We start from the raw sequence: 22326 nt of genomic DNA, 5'->3' as shown, positions 1-22326 counted from the left end.
TATTTAATGGCAGAGTTTTTTGCATGTCAAAAGTAATGTATATAACATTAATATCAGTTTTAGCCAACTCCCTATCTTTTTTTATTCTTCAAAGGCTTTCTTAAATTTCTCAGAATGATCATCTGTTGCTTTGCCAGAGTCGTAGACATTACAAGTATCCGATCGTGGAGTACCAAATCCTAAGTTAAAATCTTCAGCAAATATTTTCCTGTACATTGCTTTTGACACAACATTCTTCAGTTTCCTCTTGACACGGTACGCTTCGTATAACTCGAACATCTTATTTATTGATAAGGTGGATGATAAATACAGCCGAGAGGGGTTCTTATTACGAGAATAGTGTGACATTTCTGCTGGGAAAGACTTAATAAATATGTTCATGAACAATCATTTTGGTTTCTGCAGGTATTGCTTTTGGCCGATTGTGACGACGACCTCTTTCGTCCTTTTTTTGCAGTTGATTTACCAGCTGTTATTAGATTTCGAATTAAATCAATTTTTTTTTTCGACCAATGTCAAGCACACATAGATAAAACTGCGTCTTTACAATCCTTCCGAGATTCTCCATTTATTTTAAAAAAATATTCGTAAGGATTTGTACGAGCAGCATGTAAAGTGGGCTTCTTTACTCCAATATGTTTCATCAAACTAAACAAGTAGAGATTTTTCTCGTCACTTTGTAATAAATAGTAGTGGTTAAATAGTAAGCTTCTATTTTCATCCGTAAAACGTGAATCACATTTTGGTCGACATTTTTCTTTATACAACAGCTTACCTACAATATTCTTGCAATACTTTTACTAAATAGTTAAGTTAAGCCACTTCTCACAACAAAATAATTGCACCATAAACAAACACAACGGCATTCAGTAACACCTAATAAACAACTAATTCTCGATTTACCGCGCAAAAATAGGCAGATTTTCTTCTGCATATTCTGCAAAAAGGTGTTAACTGCTCTGTTGACATCTTCTTGCAGATACCTCGAGAATTCACAACTTTATGCACCTCAGGTCCTTTGATAATGGGATATTAACTCCTTTTTTATATACAGATGTTAACACCAAATTTACAAAAATGTAAGTTAACACCTTCTTGCATTAATAGCTTCAACTATGAGGTAACTTGTAGATTACATTCTTTTCTAGGATGCCAATAACCAATTATTTCGTCCTGTGTTTACTCTTTATTGCCATTTTTGTGCAGCCAGGATTAAAATTGGAATATAATATTAGTACTAATATTGATATACTTATAGCTTCGGAGAAAACAATAAACAATCAATTCTAACTTGCACGAAGAGAAAATGTATTCAACAATGAACAAAAAATACAACATTATAAAAATTAATACAATATCCAAAAATGAAATAATATTTTATTGTTTATGCAATCTCTTATAACTTGGAAGGAATAATAAGGAAACGCAGAATAAATATGCAAGAAACGATATTTAAAAACGGCCACCAATGCATAGCATTTTCGGATGATCTGACACTATTAGCAAAAAGCAAGAAATAACTACAAAAGTTAATGAAAAACATAATAACAGAAGCCAAAAAATTGGGACTTAAAATAAAAGACAAGGTATAATGATAATGGCTGAGATCCAAAAAGAAAAAGAAAATAACATCATAGTACAAATAGATGGAGAAAAAACATATTCGTTCAAAAGAGCCAAAGAGATTATTTACCTGGAAGCCAAAATAGATAAAAATGGTCACAAGGTAGGGGAGATCAATACAAGAATAGCTAAAGGAAATAAAAAATATGGAGCATTTTACGCACATTAATGAAATCCGAATACGTATCAAGGAAATACAAAATAAAAATTTATAAAACTGTTATTAGACCTACAGTAATATACGCTTACGAAACATGGGTGCTCAAAAATCAGAAACAGACATATGAAGGTGTGAAAATAGAAGGTCAGTGGAGAAGTAGAAACAATAAAGAATTGACATGACTATATAAAGAGCCAACGATCACGATGGCGATCAAAACACAGAGAATAATATATTTGGAGAACATCGAGAGGAAGGGAAGTAAATGAATGCCAAAAATGGTACTCTCACGAAGAGCAATACAAAAGAGAAGTAAAGGCAGGCCAAGGAAAAGATGGAAGGACAGTGTGTTCGAAACCTGAAGGAAAGTTACATTGAGAGATGGAAAGAACTAGCATTGGACAGAAGGAGATGTAGGGAGGTAGTGAAGAAGTGTATAAAAAATCTGAAGTGTAATTAAATAAAATTTATAAGTTATGTAAGTTATTTTAAGTTATTTATTATTTATGTAATCAGAAATGTAAACATTTTAGCCCTAGGTCTACAATAGACCGGGTTGTGTCGTCGCCCCCGCTAGCGAAATTATTCCGATTCGATTTTTTTGCACAAACTTACTCAAAAAGAGGTACTTATAACATATCCACAGGGTGCCAGGCGGTGATGTGGTTGAAAAATTATTTAAAATTTTTTTTTAAACAAATTCACAAAAATAATTTTTTCATTTCGAACAATTTTTTTGGATAACTTGGGCCATTCTGAGCAAAAAAGGTCTCTTGTCATTTTTTTCTAAAATTGATTGTTGTCGAGTTATATGCGATTATAAATTTGAAAAATGTGAAAATGGCTACTTTCAAGGCTTAATAACTCGATTAAAAATTATTATTATGAAATTCAAAAGTGACCAAATCAAGTTTCAAACCCCTTCTTCAAGGTCCTGAAGAGATTTTTATCATTGTTTTATTACAAAACTGTTATTTTTAAATATTAACAACTAGCGCTATAGTCCAGATTGTATCGTCGCCCCCGTTAGTGAAATTATTACGAGTCCAATTTTTTTCACAGACTTACTAAAAAAGAGGTCCTTATCTATAATCTACATCTATATCCACAGGGTACCGGGCGATGCCGTGGTCAAAAAATTGTTTAAACATTTTTTTAAAACAAATTCACAAAAATAATTTTTTCACTTAGAACATTTTTTTTGATAATTTTGGACCTTGTGAGCTCTCTTGTAATTATTTTCTAAAATTGATTGTTGTCGAGATACACGCGATTTAAAATTTGAAAAATGCTGAAATGGCCATATTATAACTCACATTTTAGAGAAAAATCACAAGATACCCTTTTTGTTCAAAATAACCCAAATTATCTAGAAAAAAATCGTCCGCAATGAGAAAATTATTTTTACGAATTTGTTTAAAAAAATTGTTTAAACAATTTTTCTGCCACGGCACCGCCCGGCACCCTGTGGAAAACAATGCTGTGGATATGTTATAATATATATATGTTATAATATACTCTTTTTGAGTAAGTTTGTGCAAAAAAATCGAATCGGAATAATTGATGGATTCGACCGTTACTTGATGGAAGTTCATTTTATCTAACAATAAAACACTGAAAACATTTGTTTTCTATACTTCCACAAACTTTATTATATCTAAGTGACTACAGCTGTTTCGGCGGAGTGCCTTTCTCAAGTGATATAGTTTACAATGTGTTTGCCTTTTTAAGTTTTCAACTGAAGAGGTTGAGGAGTGGGGAGCTGTTTGTCTCGAGTTGGTCATTCAGAATTATATCTGTATTTTTCAGTTTATTAATTTCTATAGATTCTAAAAAAGATAGCTTAAGGCCTTTATTTTGAATATGTAGAATTTGAAACTCTTCATTGAAAGAATGATTATGATCTAGAAGGTGAAGTGCGTATGTAGAAGTGTCTGTTTTTATATTGTTGAATGCCCTTTTGTGTTCTGCTATCCGTTTGTCAAAAGTTCTGCCAGTTTGACCGATGTACGTTTTCGGACAGTCACCACAAGTTAGTTTGTACACACCACTCTGTAGTTGCTTTCTCTTTCGGCTTTTATTGTTCTTACTATATTTGCTTAAGTTGTTGTTAGTTCTGAAAGCTGGTGTTATTCCTTTCTTTTTTATATATCGGGCTATTGTTGTTGTTATCTTGCCAGTATATGTGAGAGAGCAGAAGGTACTGGGTTCTTTCTGTGGTGGTGGATACACTAATTTCAGGGCTTTCTTATGGAGTTTTTGGTTTAAAATTTTGTTAACTGTTTGTTCGTTATAATAGCCGTTGTTTACTGCTATTTGTTTAATGATGTTTAGTTCTATTTCGAAGTTATTTTTTGTCATGGGAATTTCTGTCAGAAACAGAACAGAATAACTCCATATACTTTCTAGATGTAACGAATTCCAGACTACACAACAAACATGAGTTCTCCGTATATCATAAACCTACCCATACTGACACAACTATACACAATTCATCATCCCATCCTACACAACACAAATTAGCAGCCTACCATAGAATGATACATAGACTGACAGAAATTCCCATGACAAAAAATAACTTCGAAATAGAACTAAACATCATTAAACAAATAGCAGTAAACAACGGCTATAACGAACAAACAGTTAACAAAATTTTAAACCAAAAACTCCATAAGAAAGCCCTGAAATTAGTGTATCCACCACCACAGAAAGAACCCAGTACCTTCTGCTCTCTCACATATACTGGCAAGATAACAACAACAATAGCCCGATATATAAAAAAGAAAGGAATAACACCAGCTTTCAGAACTAACAACAACTTAAGCAAATATATTAAGAACAATAAAAGCCGAAAGAGAAAGCAACTACAGAGTGGTGTGTACAAACTAACTTGTGGTGACTGTCCGAAAACGTACATCGGTCAAACTGGCAGAACTTTTGACAAACGGATAGCAGAACACAAAAGGGCATTCAACAATAGAAAAACAGACACTTCTACATACGCACTTCACCTTCTAGATCATAATCATTCTTTCAATGAAGAGTTTCAAATTCTACATATTCAAAATAAAGGCCTTAAGCTATCTTTTTTAGAATCTATAGAAATTAATAAACTGAAAAATACAGATATAATTCTGAATGACCAACTCGAGACAAACAGCTCCCCACTCCTCAACCTCTTCAGTTGAAAACTTAAAAAGGCAAACACATTGTAAACTATATCACTTGAGAAAGGCACTCCACCGAAACAGCTGTAGTCACTTAGATATAATAAAGTTTGTGGAAGTATAGAAAACAAACGTTTTCAGTGTTTTATTGTTAGAATCGGAATAATTTAGCTAGCGGGGGCGACGATAAAACCCGGTCTAACAAGGCCTGTTGCGGTTAATAAATAAATTTCTTAAAACAATCTTTCACATATGGCAGTCAATGAGGGTATTTAACTCCGAATTCCATCCTACTACATCGATTTACTTGATGTTTTCACAGTATGTAGGGAATAGTTCAATAAACAAAGTCTACCCTATATACTATGGCGCATTTTATCGTGGGGGCGGTTCCCACTCCTTCAAGGGGGCGGAAATTTTTTTGGTCAAATTAACAACCGAAGTGGCTAGAGAACCTAATTCTAAGCAAAAATTGTTCCATATTTTTTTTTTTAAACTCAATAGTTTTTCAGTTATTCGTGGTTGAAAATTGGCCGCTTTCATTGAAAAAAGACACCTTTTCGGACGGTTTTTTGTGAATACCTTAAAAACTATGCCTCTAACTAAAAAACTATACATAACATTTTTGTAGCTTATAAAAAAACAAAGAAATTTGTTCCTTCAGAAATCTTCTAGTTATAAGACAAAAAGAGATATGGTAGGTGAAAATAGTTTGTTTTTTGGTGCAAGCTCAAATCGGTGTATTCAACTTGAAATAACAGAGAAACGGTCGATTTTAAGTGCATAGTGCTACCAATACTTTTTGTAGTGCTTGAAAAGTCCTTTAAAATGAGAAATATTAAATATCACAGAAAAATGTCCGTTAACAGAAATTTAACGCGTTTCTCTCTCTTCTTTTTTCGGTAGACTCTAAATATTGGAGTTCTTGCAGTATAATGTTATTCGAAAGTGGTTGAATCTCTTTTCCAATCAATGCGGAGACGAATTCTTCTCTAATGTTTATCCCAAAGTTTTATCCCACAAGAAGTTACTGTTTGAAAAATTTTATGAGTACTCTATATTGATATCTCTACTATATGAGTAGCTACATGTTTTCGATAAAAAATATGGACGGAAAGCTGGAAATTTTAGTTAGTTTTTGACAGTTTTACAGCGGAAAATATGATAACACCGAAAATTATATAAATTACACTACTTATATTAATGAATAATTAATATATAATTCTGATCCTCTTGAGAAGCTGTCAAATACATGAAAAACTTATGTATATACAACCCTACGAAATGTCAGATAATGAGACTCCAGAGATGTGGTAAATCATGAACTGAAAAAAGGGAGTGTATTTTGCCACAAAATGGTCCTGCTACGGCATAAAAATGGAAAGAAAAACGAGGTATGCTTTTCAGAGAACATTTCAGGTATAAATACTGACGAAATGATAGAGGTTCCCATTCGCAATGGAAAAATTTCTGTGAAACGGAATATAAGTAATTAAGGCGCTCAGAGCAATAGTGGCCTAAACCCGAAAATGAAGTTTTAAGATAAATGCAATCGTTGCATTCGTATTTCCATTGTGCATATGGGATGGCGCTACAAATTACGTAGCGCCATTTATCCAAATAAAGAGGTAGGTTGTGTAGACCATTGTTAATCCGAAGATTTAATGTTGCTGCTTTTATTGATATATTCTCGAGCAGGGAAGCATATTGCCCTTTAAGCATGTACTAATTTAATCCTTTATCATCGACTGGTAATCACTATATTTTATTTAAATCTATAATGTAAACCATCTATTATAATATTACCACTCTAATTGGTGTGCTAGTTTCAACTACTCAGCAGAATGTAAGTATTCCCCACATGTTTTTTCTAATTAACAGTCACAATTTTAACTTTTTTGCCTTCAACTAACGTGGAAATACTTCATTCTAGGCACTGAAGATGTTCTGAATTAGAACGAAAACGTTTTGCACGACTTTTTATGAAGTTTTTTAATAGACCATTTTATAACAGTATACAACTTGAAGTTTTTACTTAGGTATGTATGAGTTTTTTAAACTATGGTATAAAGCCAACTATTGGAATTTTTCCATTGATTTTATTGATATATTATTCTAAACATGCTTAATTTGTGGATTAGGGCGGCTTAGGCCACTGTTTCTCTGAGAGTCTCAATTCCAAATTACGATACTGAAGTGTCTGATATTGACTGATAGGGTCAAATGCTTTCTAGTCCAGGGCGCATCTGTTTTGAGATGGACGTTGAGAGGTGACTCAAATTTTTTTGCAGAAATTGCTTGAAAATAACTTAACTAATAATAATTGAGTTACCCTCCCACTCAAAATGTTCCAGAACATTGTTTAAATAATCAAAATGTCAAAATATGAAGGAAAAATTCTATTTTTTTATTGGTTTTTTGATTATAACTTTAAAACTGTTCATTTCTGAGATAAGTTGTACTAACATAAAAGTTGCCTAATTAAATTTCCTACAATACAGAATTAGTTAAAAATTTAAAAAATAGTCACCCTTGTTGCAAAATAGCAATAATTGCGAAAAAAACCATACCAAAACAAGTATTCGCATTTTACGTTTTTCAACCATTTATGCTACACTTAGGACTTTCATATTTTACCCAGAAAACTTTATGAGATAGTAAAACAACCCTATAAATTTCATTAAGATAGGTTAAATAAATTTTGCAAAATAAATTTCGCAATCCAGCTTTCGCAAAAAAAAATCATTTTTCTAAAATGTTGCAGGACTGAAACTAAAACAAGTTGAATTTTTTTGAAGTTATACTTCTTTACGCGCGATATGAGGGTGAATTTTTATATGTTAAAACCTACGATCCGGGCGCATGCGCATTATAACTTTGTTCTGATTTGATGTTCAAATGACATGTCAAAAATTATCCAATATGGCAGCTGTAGCGCAGCTGTGGTTTGGACGGTTGACGGTTTGGTTATGTATGGTTGTTGCGTTTTAAAATTTGTGGGAAGAGAAACACCAAAGGTTAGTTAATAGTTATACTGCCTTTTTAAATAGTTTTCATATTATATTTTTGAAGTTATACTTCAAAATGTTTTAATTTATGTATGTATCAGTCCAGAAAAGGCGTGGAAAGAATATATTAGTGTTTTTAAATATATTTTTCTACAAACGTGTTAAAAATGCAATTTTTAGGACTCCATAGGAGCGTTAAAAATGCTACTTTAAGGCACTAGTGCTTTAAAATTTTTAAGGCACTGCAGTTAAAAGTGAACTGTCAAACTGTGAAACGTCAAAATATTTATATTTCATTTATTAATATTAATATTAATAATAAAATTTACGCAATTTGAAAAAGGTGGTTTAAAAGGTTTTTTATTATAATTTTGTGTCTTTGGATTTGTCCTCCTTGGGCGTAAAATAATAAAACATCTATTTTTATATTTCACTTGTCACCGTGATGTATAATTATGTATATCTGAAAGTTAAGTTGCATGCGGTTTGATGGCCTTGCTGGTAGAGCATTGGACCAGAGATAAAAAAATCGCGAGATTGCGGGTTCAAATCCCGGACGATTCATATTTTTTTCTTTTTTTTTTTAAATATTTTTCATGGTTAAGTTTTGGTTCATTTTTGGTAATTATTGTTAATTTTTTGTATTGTAACTGTTAAGAAGGTATATTTATTTCGTTGAAATTATATTATAATAGAAGTATAACTTCTTACGTGCGTACAAAGTACACACATATTCTTTTTTTGCTTGTAGAAGTGTATTGTACCTTTTATTTTCAATTTGCAAAATTAAAATCAATTAATTACCACGGCGTCAGGAAATTTTTTAAATAAACAATAATTTTTGGTGCTACGCGCAGGACAGCGGTGTTCGATTTACACAAGTTCATTTCCACCAAAATTTCTTCCAACCTTTATCTAATATATTATTTTCTTACTCTATATTTTGTTGATTTTAATATTTTAATTCCACAAAGATCAAATTAATTTTATTATTGTTTGTGAAAAAATATTGTTTAAACAATTGCATATGTTTAAAAATAATAAACTTTTATTCTCTATGTTAAAATATATGAACAAAGTTTTTGCTAAAAAAAGTGTTATTTCAAAGGATAGAGTATGTGTTGTTATTTTCCAATAAACAAATTTATTTATTTATATCGAAATGTAGTAAAAATTAAAATGTATCAATCATTATCAAAGGTCATTGGAATGCCCAATCAGAGCAAACTATCCGCTGTCCTGCGCGTAGCACCAATAATTAATGTTTATTTCAAAAAATTCCTGACGCCTTGGTAGATAATCGATTTTAGTTTTGCAATTGCAACTGAAAGGTACAGTAACTTCTATAAGAAAAAAAAAATTCAACTTGCTATCTGCTTTATTTTCAGTCCTGTAACATTTTGAAAAAATGAATTTGTTTTGCGAAAGCTGGATTGCAAAATTTATTTTGCAAAATCTGTTGAACCGATCTTAATGAAATTTACAGTATTGTTTTACTGTATCCCAAAAGTTTTTCTGGGTAAAATACGAAGGTCCTACGTGTAGCATAAATGGTTGAAAAACGTAAAATGCGAATACCTGTTTTTGTATGGTTTTTGTCGCAATTATTGCTATTTTGCAACAAGGATGACTATATTCTAAATTTTTAATCAATTATATATTGTAGGAAATTTAATTACGCAACTTTTAGGTTAGTACAACTTTTCTCAGAAATGAATACTTTTAAAGTTATAATCAAAAATCGAATAAAAAAATCGAATTTTTCATTCATTTTTGACATTTTGATTATTTAAACAATGTTCCGGACCTTTTTGAGAGGGAGGCTAACTCAAATATTATTATTTTTTAAGTTATTTTCAAGCAATTTCTGCAAAAAAGTCACTTTGAGTCACCTCTCAACGTCCAAATATACTAATATTTTTACAGATGCGCCCTGGTCTATTCGTACTCTTAATCGTTTAAAAAGACTATTAGATGGTCCAAAAAGTTTTACTACGTTATATTATTATTTAGTCTTTTTTATATTCACTTTTTGTTCATATTTTTAAAGAAAGTGTTTGTGTTGTTTAGTAATATGTAGTTGAAGTTGTTCAGTAGAGCTTGCCATAATCACGGTTTCATCTCAATATCTGGTGTTGTTAACAGTTCTTCTGTCAATTATTATTCCTTCTCTTTCAGATAATAAGGCTTATTCAAAAATAGATTGACTGAATACATTAAATAATAATGGAGACATAATACATCCCTTTCTAAGACTTCTCCGCATTTTAATTTCTAAACCCGGTTCATTATCTACTACAATTTATACTCTTTGATTTCAGTAAAGGTTTGTTAGTCCTTCTTGTCTATGTTTTTTGTTTTAAGAATTTGAACTAATTTTCAATGTTTAACTTTATCAATCAAAGGCGTTTTCCAAATCAACGTACAAAACAGGCACATCCAAATTCATATCCCTGTATCCTTAATCTATCATATTAAAAACAAATAACGCCTCTTTGGTTACTAGTCAGTTTCTGATCCCAAACTGAACTGAATGAAAGAACTATTCAAACTCAATTACTACTACTACTTGAACTATCTACTTCATGTTTATAATATTTTCTAACATTCAAAAACTTATGAGTCATTTCGGAATATTTTAATAGCGTTTAGAACATTCTATCTTTTTTTTCCTATCCCTCGAATCATATCGTTGTTCATCATTTTTATAGCTTTTAAAAATAATTATTCTCCTAGTTCTTCTTCTGATCACAAGAAGATCCAAGGTGACTGACGTCATTAAAAGGATAGCCAGACTAAAATGGAGATGGACAGGACACATAGCCAGAATGACAAATGGGCGATGGATAAAGACGTTATTGAAATGGAGACGAAGGGAATACAAGAGAAGCGTCGGTCAACCACCTAAAAGATGGACCGAAGATTTAATAAAGCTAAATAAAAACTAGATGAGAGCGACGCAAGATAACTGGAGTTGGAAATAGGAGGAAAAAGCCTATGTTCAGCAGTGGACTTTTAAGGCTGGATGGTGAAAAGTAATTATTATTAAAACTATATAAAAACTTACTTTTAGAAAAAATATCATTCCGTGCTGATGGTTTAAACATATACTTTTATACCTTACGGACGGCGATATGCAGAAAGCTACCAACCCTCAATAGTGGCAAACTGAGATAATCAAGTTTAAAGTTTTTATTGATTTAAAAAATCTGTAGAATATGTTGCTACTACTTTGTAACTTTTTTTTGAATGTGGATAAATATTTTGGTATTTTCTACATGTTTAAATATTTTAGTTGTAAATTAAAAAGAGAAATAGCAAATTTTTGTGGATTGGTAGGTTTCTGCATTTTGCAAAGTGGGAAATTAATACCAACAATATTTAATAAAAACAACAGTAAAGTTAGAAAAATTATTTTTATTTACAGGAAGTTAAGGATATGAATATTTAACGTATTAATTTAATAAATTTTAATATTAATCTACTTCATCCACTTCAAAATCTAGATCTTCAACATTGACATTGTAACCCTCAACATCTTCAGTTACATTGGCACCCTGCAAATTTTGATAAAAAGTCAATGCATCAGCAGGAATAAGGTGCACCATTTCCTTTAAATTTTGTAATTTCGCCTCAGGGATAGGCTTCCCGTTAGGCCACAGTGGTATTAAATCGCTAAAGATTTCTTTGTTAGCAGTTCTACCTCGAGAAGATTTTTTGATAGAAATTTTTTAATACGGTTGTGAAAAATCGTGTTGTTGTATCATTAGCCTAAATAGGTCAGACTTTTCTATTTTGATTGACCTAATCTTCAACCAATTAATTTTTTCTTTATCTTCGGTAACTTTGCGATTAGCAATTTTTTTTCTCAATGTTTATTACGCCTAAAAAATCTTCGACGTGCATTTGGGTTACTACCAATGGTCTCTGCTTTCTAAAAGAACGCATTACCTCGATATAGACATTTGGGGTATATAATCTTTGCTGTCGTTTAAGAGCCGACTCAATATAACTGAAATCAGTGTCGTTGGGCAAAAAACTATGACCAGAACAGAGATATTTTACGGTAATGCTTTCTAGGTTTGTGCGTGTCCCATGCAAAATTGATTTAAGCATAATAGCCCCGTAAATGAACGGGAAATTCGGCGATACCGTGTAATTTTCAGGGGCAACTCCGAATTGCATGAAAATTTGGATTTAGGTTCTACTTACCCTCCAATTCAAAGTTGAAATTGCGCCGTTGGTTGCTTTTACTTGGGGGGTGACAGTCACCCCTTCTCGGAGGTGAAAAAACATACGCTCAAGATAAGACCGGAAATGGATAAACTGACTGATTTTAAGCAACTTTTGTTCTATAAAGTTTTTTACGTAAGTCAATACTTTTCGAGTTATTTTTCATTGAAAATGTTGATTTTTCGACAAAAAAACTACGTTTTCAGGCGGTTTTTCGCAAATAACTCAAAACGTAAATATTTTATCGAAAAAATATCCCTAGCAAAAGTGTAGCTTATAAAAAACCCAAAAAAATGGTGTATCAGTAAAGTCTATCAATCAAACAAAAACAAAGTTGTAGCTCATAAAAAATACGTTCTTATTCGTCTAATTCCAAATCGAATATTTCAAGGTAAAATCACCGAAAAATTAAGCACTTTTCGAGAAAACCCCATTTAAACTTTTTTAAAGTGTTTATAAAAAGCTTTGTTTTAATTGTTAACAGAGGTTTTAGCATTAAAAATAAGCGAGTTACGCTCAAAATAAAGTTGGCCCTCTTTTTTTTTGTACAAAATCATGAAAATCTTGCCGTGTTTAGCTCCCCAAATGAAATTAATCGCTATCGCTTTACAAACAATTTACTTACCTATCTATTTTTATATAATCTGTCAGTCTCACTGGTTTAAAGTGTTTATTTTTGAAAGGGTTATAATTGAGAAAGCTTGAATGGGTCACTAATCACGAGTGTATGCAAATTTTGAACAGCCATATCTTAACCAATTTTTGTCTTACGGAGAAACCAAATGAAACTAGCATATTTATAATAGCAAAACCTACATTTTTTTACTCTTTAAGATTTTTCTTATCACTAATACTTTTTAAGTTATTTTGAAAAAATTAAATTTTTCAAAAATTTTTCGAATTTTTGTTTTGCTATAAAACCAAATGTTTTCAAAAATAAGCACTTCAAACCAATCAAACTTACAGATCATATAAACAATACACGTACAGTTAAAATAGATGGTAAAGCCAAACGATTAATTTCATTAAGGGTGCTAAATAGAGGGAGGTTTTCACGCTTTTTTTTACCAAAAAAAAGGGGCCAACTTTTTTTTTCAGTATAACTCGTTTATTTTTGATGCTGTAAAGTTTTGTAAAAAACAAATAAAAGCTTTTTTTCGATACTTTAAAAATGTTAATAAGGTTTTCCCGAAAAACGCTTTTTTCTTCGGTGATTTCGCGTTGAATTATTCGATTTGGAATTAGGCGAATAAGAACGTATTTTTCATGAGCTACAACTTTGCTCCTACTCAATTTGTAGACTTTACTGATACACCATTTTTTTCGTTTTTTTATAGGCTACACTTTTGCTAAAAATATTTTTTTCGATAAAATATTTACTTTTTGAGTTATTTGGGAAAACGGTCTGAAAACGTAGTTTCTTTGTCGAAAAATCAACATTTTAAATCGCGAATAACTCGTAAAAGCAACCAACGGCACAAATTCAACTTTGAAGTGGAGGGTAAATAGAATCTAAATCCAAATTTTCATGCAATTCGGAGTTGCCCCTGGAAATTACACTCCAAAACGGTCATTTATTGGGCTATAAGTATTAACTTAATATTTCGATTTTGCCCACCGCAAGAATCACACCAAAGCGTAAAATGTTTGACTTCTGGAGTCAATTTAGTTTAGTAACATGTTTTATAAGGCAAGAGCCTATTTCTTGGATGCCCCTTCCAGCTGAACCTTCTACCCAAACGTAGCAGTATCCTCTATTTTCTTTAGCACTGTGTATTCCTGCATTATACACCCAGAACTGACGCTTATAAAATACGATGCCTGTAGGTATTCTGGGAAGCTGTAGGGTTTTTTCCAAGTCCAAGCTTAAACACCCTTGATCTGTTTGTTCAGTCACTATCTTAAAATCATCTCTTCTTATTTTCTGTGCCTCCTCTGCAACTTGCAAATGCTTCGTATGTTTCTGCTTGACCTCTTCTTTTTTTCTTCATCCTTTTCATTATCTATTTTCATTTTAAACGTATCGCAAACATTGCAGGTGTCTTTTTTAATGGCTTTATTTTCAAATTAAATTTCGTGTATAATATGTTCTTGTATGACATTAAGCTTACGGGATTGGTTTCTTCCTGCTTGTACATGTCATACATTTGTTGTAAAGTGAAACCAGGTGGTAAATATTTCGCCTCTGTTTGTTCCCGACGGTAGTGTGAAATGTATTTAGGTATTTTATTAATATGACTAACAACTGCTTGAATTCGTTCATCTGCTAATTTGTTTTTGCCTCCCTGCTTTATACCTCTTTGATCACTAATAGGAGCACGACCATCAAATTTCTTTAAAGCAGTGTTTACTCGAAATGCAGTTACCTTTAGAGTATTTTTTTAGACCTTTATTTTTCAATCTTGCATAAACTAGCAGCAATAAAATTAGTTTGAGCAGCATATGAATTTAGCGACCAAAACCTCTCAAATTCATATTTTCGACTTTCAACAGAAACATTTTTGCACATTTAGATGTACAGTTACAATGGAAAACCCCAATATTTGCAGACAGCTACCAACCCACTTGGATGCAAGTGGCGCTTTATTAAAATTCTACCAAGTGGGTTGGAAGGTTTCTGTAAATTAAAAGTATACTACCAAGTGGGTTGGTAGGTTTCTGCAAATTAGAATATCCGATAAATTTAATATGTGGCTTAGCATTTTTATAGTTTTATAGGTTATATATTAATCTAGAGGTAGTAGGTTTCTACAGAATGCAGAACTCGTATTTTGTTGTCCAAATATGCATCCAACCCAATATCTGATATATTGAGGGTTGGTAGCTTTCTGCATAACGTTGATCCCGTTAGTTTGTAGTAATATACATAAAGTTAGGTGCCACCTTTGTCAAAGATTATTTTAATGTAAAATTATAAAATAAATAGATTCTGAAGCTTTTATAACAATAAAAACGTCCATTCATGGCTTGGAGATACGACATTCTTAACACACTAAATCATTGGAGCGCCAATGGTAACATGCTATATTTCATTCATAATTTTCTTAGTAAGAGACAATTTAAGGTTAAGGTAAATGGTACACTATCCAGCTCTAAAGACCAAACAAATGGAGCACCTCAAGGATCTGTTATTAGTTCAACACTATTCTTAGTAGCAACAAACAAAATCTTAGAAAACGTTCCAAAACTTGTTAAAGCGAGATTATACGCTGACGATTTAGTTGTATATTCAAAAGGAATAAATATTTTTTCTATACAGAAAAACTTACAATGTGCATTAAATTATCTTGAAAACTAGTTGAACGCTGTGAGATTGCAATTCTTTACAACCACAACTAAATGTATTTTATTCTCAAAAAAACGGCAGTCTACAACTCCAGATCTTCGGTTATATGGAAACAACTTATGTGGAACACTTAAAATTTCTAGGAATGATCTTTGATAAAAAACTATCTTGGAACTACCACATTATGCACATTAAACAATCTTGTCAATCTGGTCTCAATTTAATGCGTACACTGTGCAATCGTAATTGGGGCTCAAATTGTAAAAGTTTGATTCTTATTTACAAATCTCGAGTACGATCCAAACTCGATTATGGATCAGTTGTATACTCATCTGCAAAGAAGACACTACTTGCTCAACTAGAAGTCATACAAAATACAGCATTAAGAATAGCCACAGGAGCATTCTGTACTAGTCCCATTAATAGTTTACAATGTTTAACCGGAGAACCACCTTTAAATTTCCGAAGAATATACTTGTCATTACCCTACGAATCATCCATATATGCAATAAAATCTCATCCCACTTTCCATCACACTATTGCAGAACGTTTCAAAGAAACATGTAAATAAAAAAAAACAAACCCTCCCTTTTACGAGAGAATCAGAAGATATCTCTCTCTCCATAATATTCAATTCCCAAAATTTTTTGATCAGACAAATACAGTTACTCCTCCCCCCTGGACCTTTCCACCTGCAATACGTGATCTAACTCTTTCTAAATGCAATAAGCTTGACACCCCCATGCAACAATTATTCAATCTTTTTTCAATATACTTGCTTCTTTTCCAGATCATTGTCATATTTATACAGATTCGTCTAAGACTGCTGATGGTGTGGGATCGGCAGTTGTAGATGCAAACACTATATTACAATTCAAATTATCTTCCACTTGCAGTATTTATTTTGAAGAACTGTATTCAAATCTGCAAACCCTCATTCACATTCGTACTCAAAAAATTCCAAAATCTGTCATAATTACCGACTCTCTCAGTGCATTATCTAGGATAGAACAGCGTGACCCGTCAAAATAGCCCGGTCAAAACAGCCCCGTCAAAAAAGCCCCGTCAAAATAGCCCGAACACAAAATAGCCTCGACAAAATAGCCCGCAAACAAAATAGCCCCGACAAAAGAGATCGTACACAAAATAGCCCCGGTCAAAACAACCCCGGCTAAAATAGCCCCGGCTAAAACAGCCTCTTATAAACAATTACATAATTATTTATACAAGGTGTCCAAAAACTTTTTTAATTTAAATTATTTGACAAAAAGGAAGTATGTATTTAATTAATTTAATTTAAAATGCATTTTACTGTTGCCCGAAAACAGAAAAAACTTTATATCATTGTTTATATCAAGACAATTTTTATTTAATGTGGTTAAGATAAACATCTGAATAGAAGATAATTACCATTTCCGAAAAAATGTATTTTTAAGGAATCATTTCATGATGAATTATGAAGGGAGCTTTTTTTTCGGAGTTATTTTGTCGGGGCTATTTTGTCGGGGCTATTTTGTCGGCGGGCTATTATTCCGCGGCTATTTTGTCTGCAGGCTATTTTGTCTGAGCTATTTTGTGTGCGGGATATTATGTCGGGGCTATTTTGTCGGAGCTTTTTTGACAGGGCTATTTTGACGGGGTACCATAGAACAGTTATAGTTATATACAAGTAACCCTATAAACATTTTAATAAAAGAACAATTACATTTACTAAAGAACACGATGCAGCAAGTAGGCTTTATATGGGTTCCATCACACATTGGACTTCAAGGAAACGAAAAAGCAGATTTTCATGCCAGAGAAGCAATACACAGTGCGTCTTCAGTGTTAGCGAACTTAGTGCCTGTTTCCGACTACAAATCATTCCTTAAAGAAAACGTGATAAACAAATGTGAAAACGAATGGAATCTTTCACAATCAACTCTACACACAATAAAGCCCTCAATTGAACCTAAATCAAATCGCCCTATTTGTGACCTGTGTAATTGCGACATCAATGTAACATATTGTTATATTCCTATTTGATAGGAAAATTAAAATTTATAATTATAAGCAAAATTCAAATTAATATAAAAGATCTTCAATTTTCTCAGCCACGGGCATGTAAATTTAGAACAACCTGTATACAACAAATTATTATATTTAGTTTTTAAGAAAGCGATTCGAAGAAGTAGACGAAACACGGTAACAATGCGCCAAGACAAACAAGTTTGAGTGGCGCGGACCATTATAGTGTTCTCGGAAGATTCGATCATTAGCCTACGCTAAATAAGACTCAGTGAAATAGATAATAGGTCATTAAGTTTTGTAAAAAGTAGAAAGTAAGTTTAAATTGGGAAATGATTATTTTTCTTGAAATCCATTAAACATATTTAGAAAGATTAAAAGTTGGTATTGAGGAATACGGCGAATTATAATTTGTGGTGGAATGTTGATTTTTGAATCTGGAAGGGATATTTAGAAAGTAGGGAAATGAGTGAGGATGAGAGATCAGAATGTTTTGAGCTGTCGAGAGAGGTGAAGTCCAGTGGTGGACGGTAGTGTACGAAGAGTGAAAACGCCGGTATAGTTCCGTGAGTGTTGAGTACCCATCGGAACGAGAGGTAGGCCGAGTCGAGAGAAAAGAATCTCCTTGAGCAAAGAGTGTCCCGGTGGCTGATTGAAGTGGTTCGAAAAAGGTAGAACACAGCATCACGAGAAAAGCAGGAACGTGAGCGATACGAGGTAGTTTTCAAAGGAGAACATTACTGGAGGCCAGGACGAGTTTTTCATCGCAACCAAGGGTAGGAGGAAACGGGTTTTTGTGTGAGGACATTCGCAGTTCACCAGATAAAGGTCAGTCTCATTTGTCAAGACATGAATGTATGGGTTTTTGTATTAAATACCACATTAAAAATTGAAGAACATAATCGCTAATATCAGAAGATTTTCATCAAACTTAAATCAATTTGTTGCTAATAAATCCTAATAGTTTCATTATTAATAAAAGTTTTAAATTGGAAACCAAAAGGAAATAAGATTCCCATTTTTAAATGTTTGTATTAAATAAATATAAGATCTAACAAATATTAAGCAGTAATTTCCATTTATATAAAATAAACAAAATTTTGATTTATAATTGTAACCCATATGTGTGTATTATTTTATTTTTTTCCTATCCCGATTAGGAACCACTGAGAAATACTTAGAAGTCACGAAAGTAAGTAAGTAATTTTATAATTCGCCCTGAGATTGAAAACATATTGATATGTGATCTGGTTGATAAATTAGATTATCACTAATGCATTAATTAAATTAAATTACATATAAGAATATCATCACATATAAATAAATAAGATCAACAACAAATGTCGTCCAACGTGGTAAGCATTGAAAAGTATTTCTAGTGGCAAATTTGAAGGATAGAAAGAGAAAAGCCGGTAGTTGGAAATTTATATGCCTGTGGTAAAAAGTGAGATACGTACAGTTGATAACATAAAAATTTAGATCTCTTTAGGTACAAATTTTACATAACTGATTTAATAATTTATTTTTACGATATTTACATTTGATATATTTATTGACAATTTATAATATTTGGGGGAGAAAAAGTCGTTTTGGGTAACATACTATTAAAATTTCACATTTGGCGGGGATAGTACTTCTTGAAAACAAATGTCTGTGACAAGAAGCCAAAGCAAAGACAACAAAAAACAAAAAGAACATTCAGATCAAGAGGAAAATTCAGACCAAGAAGATATTTTAGACACAACAATCATGGAAACAGGAAAAAAAGAATTGTCAGAATTAGAAAAGATATTACAACTTATGCAACTCCAGCCACAAAAAATGGATGAAGCAAAAAGGACAATGGATGACAATCAAAGAGAAACAAAACAAGCAATGGATGAAGCAAAAAGGGCAATGGACAAAATGCAAGAAAATCAGGAAGAAACATCAAAAAAAATGGATGAATCACAACAAAAAATGGAACAGAAAATGGATAAAGTGGAGCAAAAAATGGATGACAATCAACAGGAAACAAAACAAGCGATAGAAGAGAACAATAAGAAAATAGAGGAATGCATAGAAAAGTATGAAAAGGAAATAAAAGGATGTTTGACAACAATGAAAAACGAGATAGAACAGCAAGAAAGGAAAATGAAGGAGTTAACGAATTGTCAGAAAAAAGAAATGGAAAGTTTGGAAAACAAGTTGCAAAACGCTATTCAAGCAGACAGAGAAGAAGTGGAAAGAAAGATTGCGGAAATCAATACTCAACAAAATGTCGGAGAAAGAAGAGAAATGGTTATACATAGCACAGATGACGTGAAGATAAGGTTTGGCGGGGATGTAAGAAGATTACACCCAGTGCCGTTCATAAATAGCCTGAAAAAGAAAATACAGCACATCGGAAATTTCGAAACAGCAAAAGAAACTATCAGAAACCATCTCAAATATGAAGCAAGCCTATGGTTCGATAGCAAAGAAGAAGAATTCGGCAATTGGCAACAATTTGAACAACAATTTTTGAATTATTTCTGGGGAAAAGTCCAACAATTGGAAATTAACAAGGAATTGCAAAATGGGAAATACAACGATAGGATGGGGGTATCAGAAAGGACATATGCTTTACAAATTTACAATAATGCAAAACATTTACAATATAATTACTCATCGGAACAATTAGTAGAACTGATTGCAAGACATTTCGAAGAAACGCTGGAAGACCATATCACATTGCAAAACTACAAAGACATAGATAGTTTATGCCAATTCCTACAAATAAGAGAATCACGTTTAAGAGAAAGAAAATCAAGAAGGTCGCGAGAAGATTACAGGCCCCGAGAGACACAGGATTACAGAGACAGAAATCAAAATAGGAGAGACTATATAAGACGAGATTTTAATCCCAGAAGGGAAAACGAAAATAGAGACAACGGAAGAGGAAATTATGAACAAAGAAATAGGCAATGGAATGAGGACAGAAATCGAGAATACCAGAATAGAAACACCACACGCTCAAATCAAGAAAACAGAAATAATGGTAGAACAGGGATATCGAGAAAACCGAAACAGATCCGACAGACCAAGAGAAAATAGAAGAGAGGTAAACAATACCCAGACAGAAGAATATGACGGAGAGAGAAATTATGACGAAAATATAAACAACGATGAGCAACCGGCGGTTTTTTCACGACGGCGCTCACTAAAAACAAAAAAACAAACAGGAATCTTTTGTCACCCCAAGGAGTTCATTAAATTGGCAGGAAACAACGAAAAGAAAAATGGAGTTAATTTAAAATTTGTGGATGGATTTATCAACGAGAAACCAATTAAAATTATGATAGATACTGGATCTGAAATAACATTGGTCAACAGAAAACTAATAGAAGAAATTAATTTAACAAATTTAATTTACAAAATACCTAGGGTAAATTTAGTGAGCGCAAACAAACGGACATTGGCAACTATAAATGAAGGCATACGAGTAATGGTACGACTGGGTAAGAAGATGTATGCACTACAATGTGTAATAATGCCAAACATGTCACATGACATGATAGTAGGAGTTGACGAATTGGCAGAAAAACATGTAGTGATAGATTTTAAAAATAATACGATGAAACTAACAGAAGAAAAAGAAGAAGAACAGGACAAGGAACATGAGAAACAAAATACGGACGAATCAGGGAAAGAACAAACAATGGAAATGAATTTGGCAACGAAACAAGGACAAAGAAGAAAAAGGAGAAAAAGTCAGAAAAAGATAAAAGAAAATGAAACCTGTGGCTCCTCAAAACAAGAGTTGAGCCCAGAAGAAGAAAAATTGAGAGTATCAAAAGCAAAAGAAACCTGGGATTCCTCAAAAGAAGAGACGAGCTCAGGAGAAGAAGAAATAAAGCTAACAAATGAAAGTGAAAAGAATATGATTGAGACAGTGGTATTTGAAGAGGAGGTATATGTAAACGAGGATGCAGAATGCACGGTAAACATATGCTAAGAATCTGAGGAAAAAGACAGAAAATTGATATGTGGAGAAGGGAAAGAAAAAGAATTGCGGTTGATGTTAAGAAACTACGAAAATTTGATCAATGAGGAAAACAGAGTGGCGAAAAAGTACGAACATTCATTTGAGGTGAAAAACTTGGGAAATTTTCGATCAAAGACTTACCCGATTCCATACAAGTATCGACAAGAGATTAAAGTAAGGAAATATACAGGGAGTTGGTTTTGCCTCGAGAAAATTTATTTAAAAATGCAGATAAATTTTATCGAATACAAGGCGGGGATTTGTTATATTCCTATTTGATAGGAGAATTAAAATTTATAATTATAAGCAAAATTCAAATTAATATAAAAGATCTTCAGTTTTCTCAGCCACGGGCATGTAAATTTAGAACAACCTGTATACAACAAATTATTATATTTAGTTTTTAAGAAAGCGATTCGAAGAAGTAGACGAAACACGGTAACAATGCGCCAAGACAAACAAGTTTGAGTGACGCGGACCATTATAGTGTTCTCGGAAGATTCGATCATTAGCCTACGCTACATAAGACTCAGTGAAATAGATAATAGGTCATTAAGTTTTGTAAAAAGTAGAAAGTAAGTTTAAATTGGGAAATGATTATTTTTATTGAAATCCATTAAACATATTTAGAAAGATTAAAAGTTGGTATTGAGGAATACGGCGAATTATAATTTGTGGTGGAATGTTGATTTTTGAATCTGGAAGGGATATTTAGAAAGTAGGGAAATGAATGAGGATGAGAGATCAGAATGTTTTGAGCTGTCGAGAGAGGTGAAGTCCAGTGGTAGACGGTAGTGTACGAAGAGTGAAAACGCCGGTATAGTTCCGTGAGTGTT

This window comes from Diabrotica virgifera, chromosome 9 (assembly GCF_917563875.1).
Source record: "Diabrotica virgifera virgifera chromosome 9, PGI_DIABVI_V3a".
Lineage (NCBI taxonomy): Eukaryota > Metazoa > Arthropoda > Insecta > Coleoptera > Chrysomelidae > Diabrotica > Diabrotica virgifera.
This window is presented reverse-complemented; position numbering follows the sequence as displayed.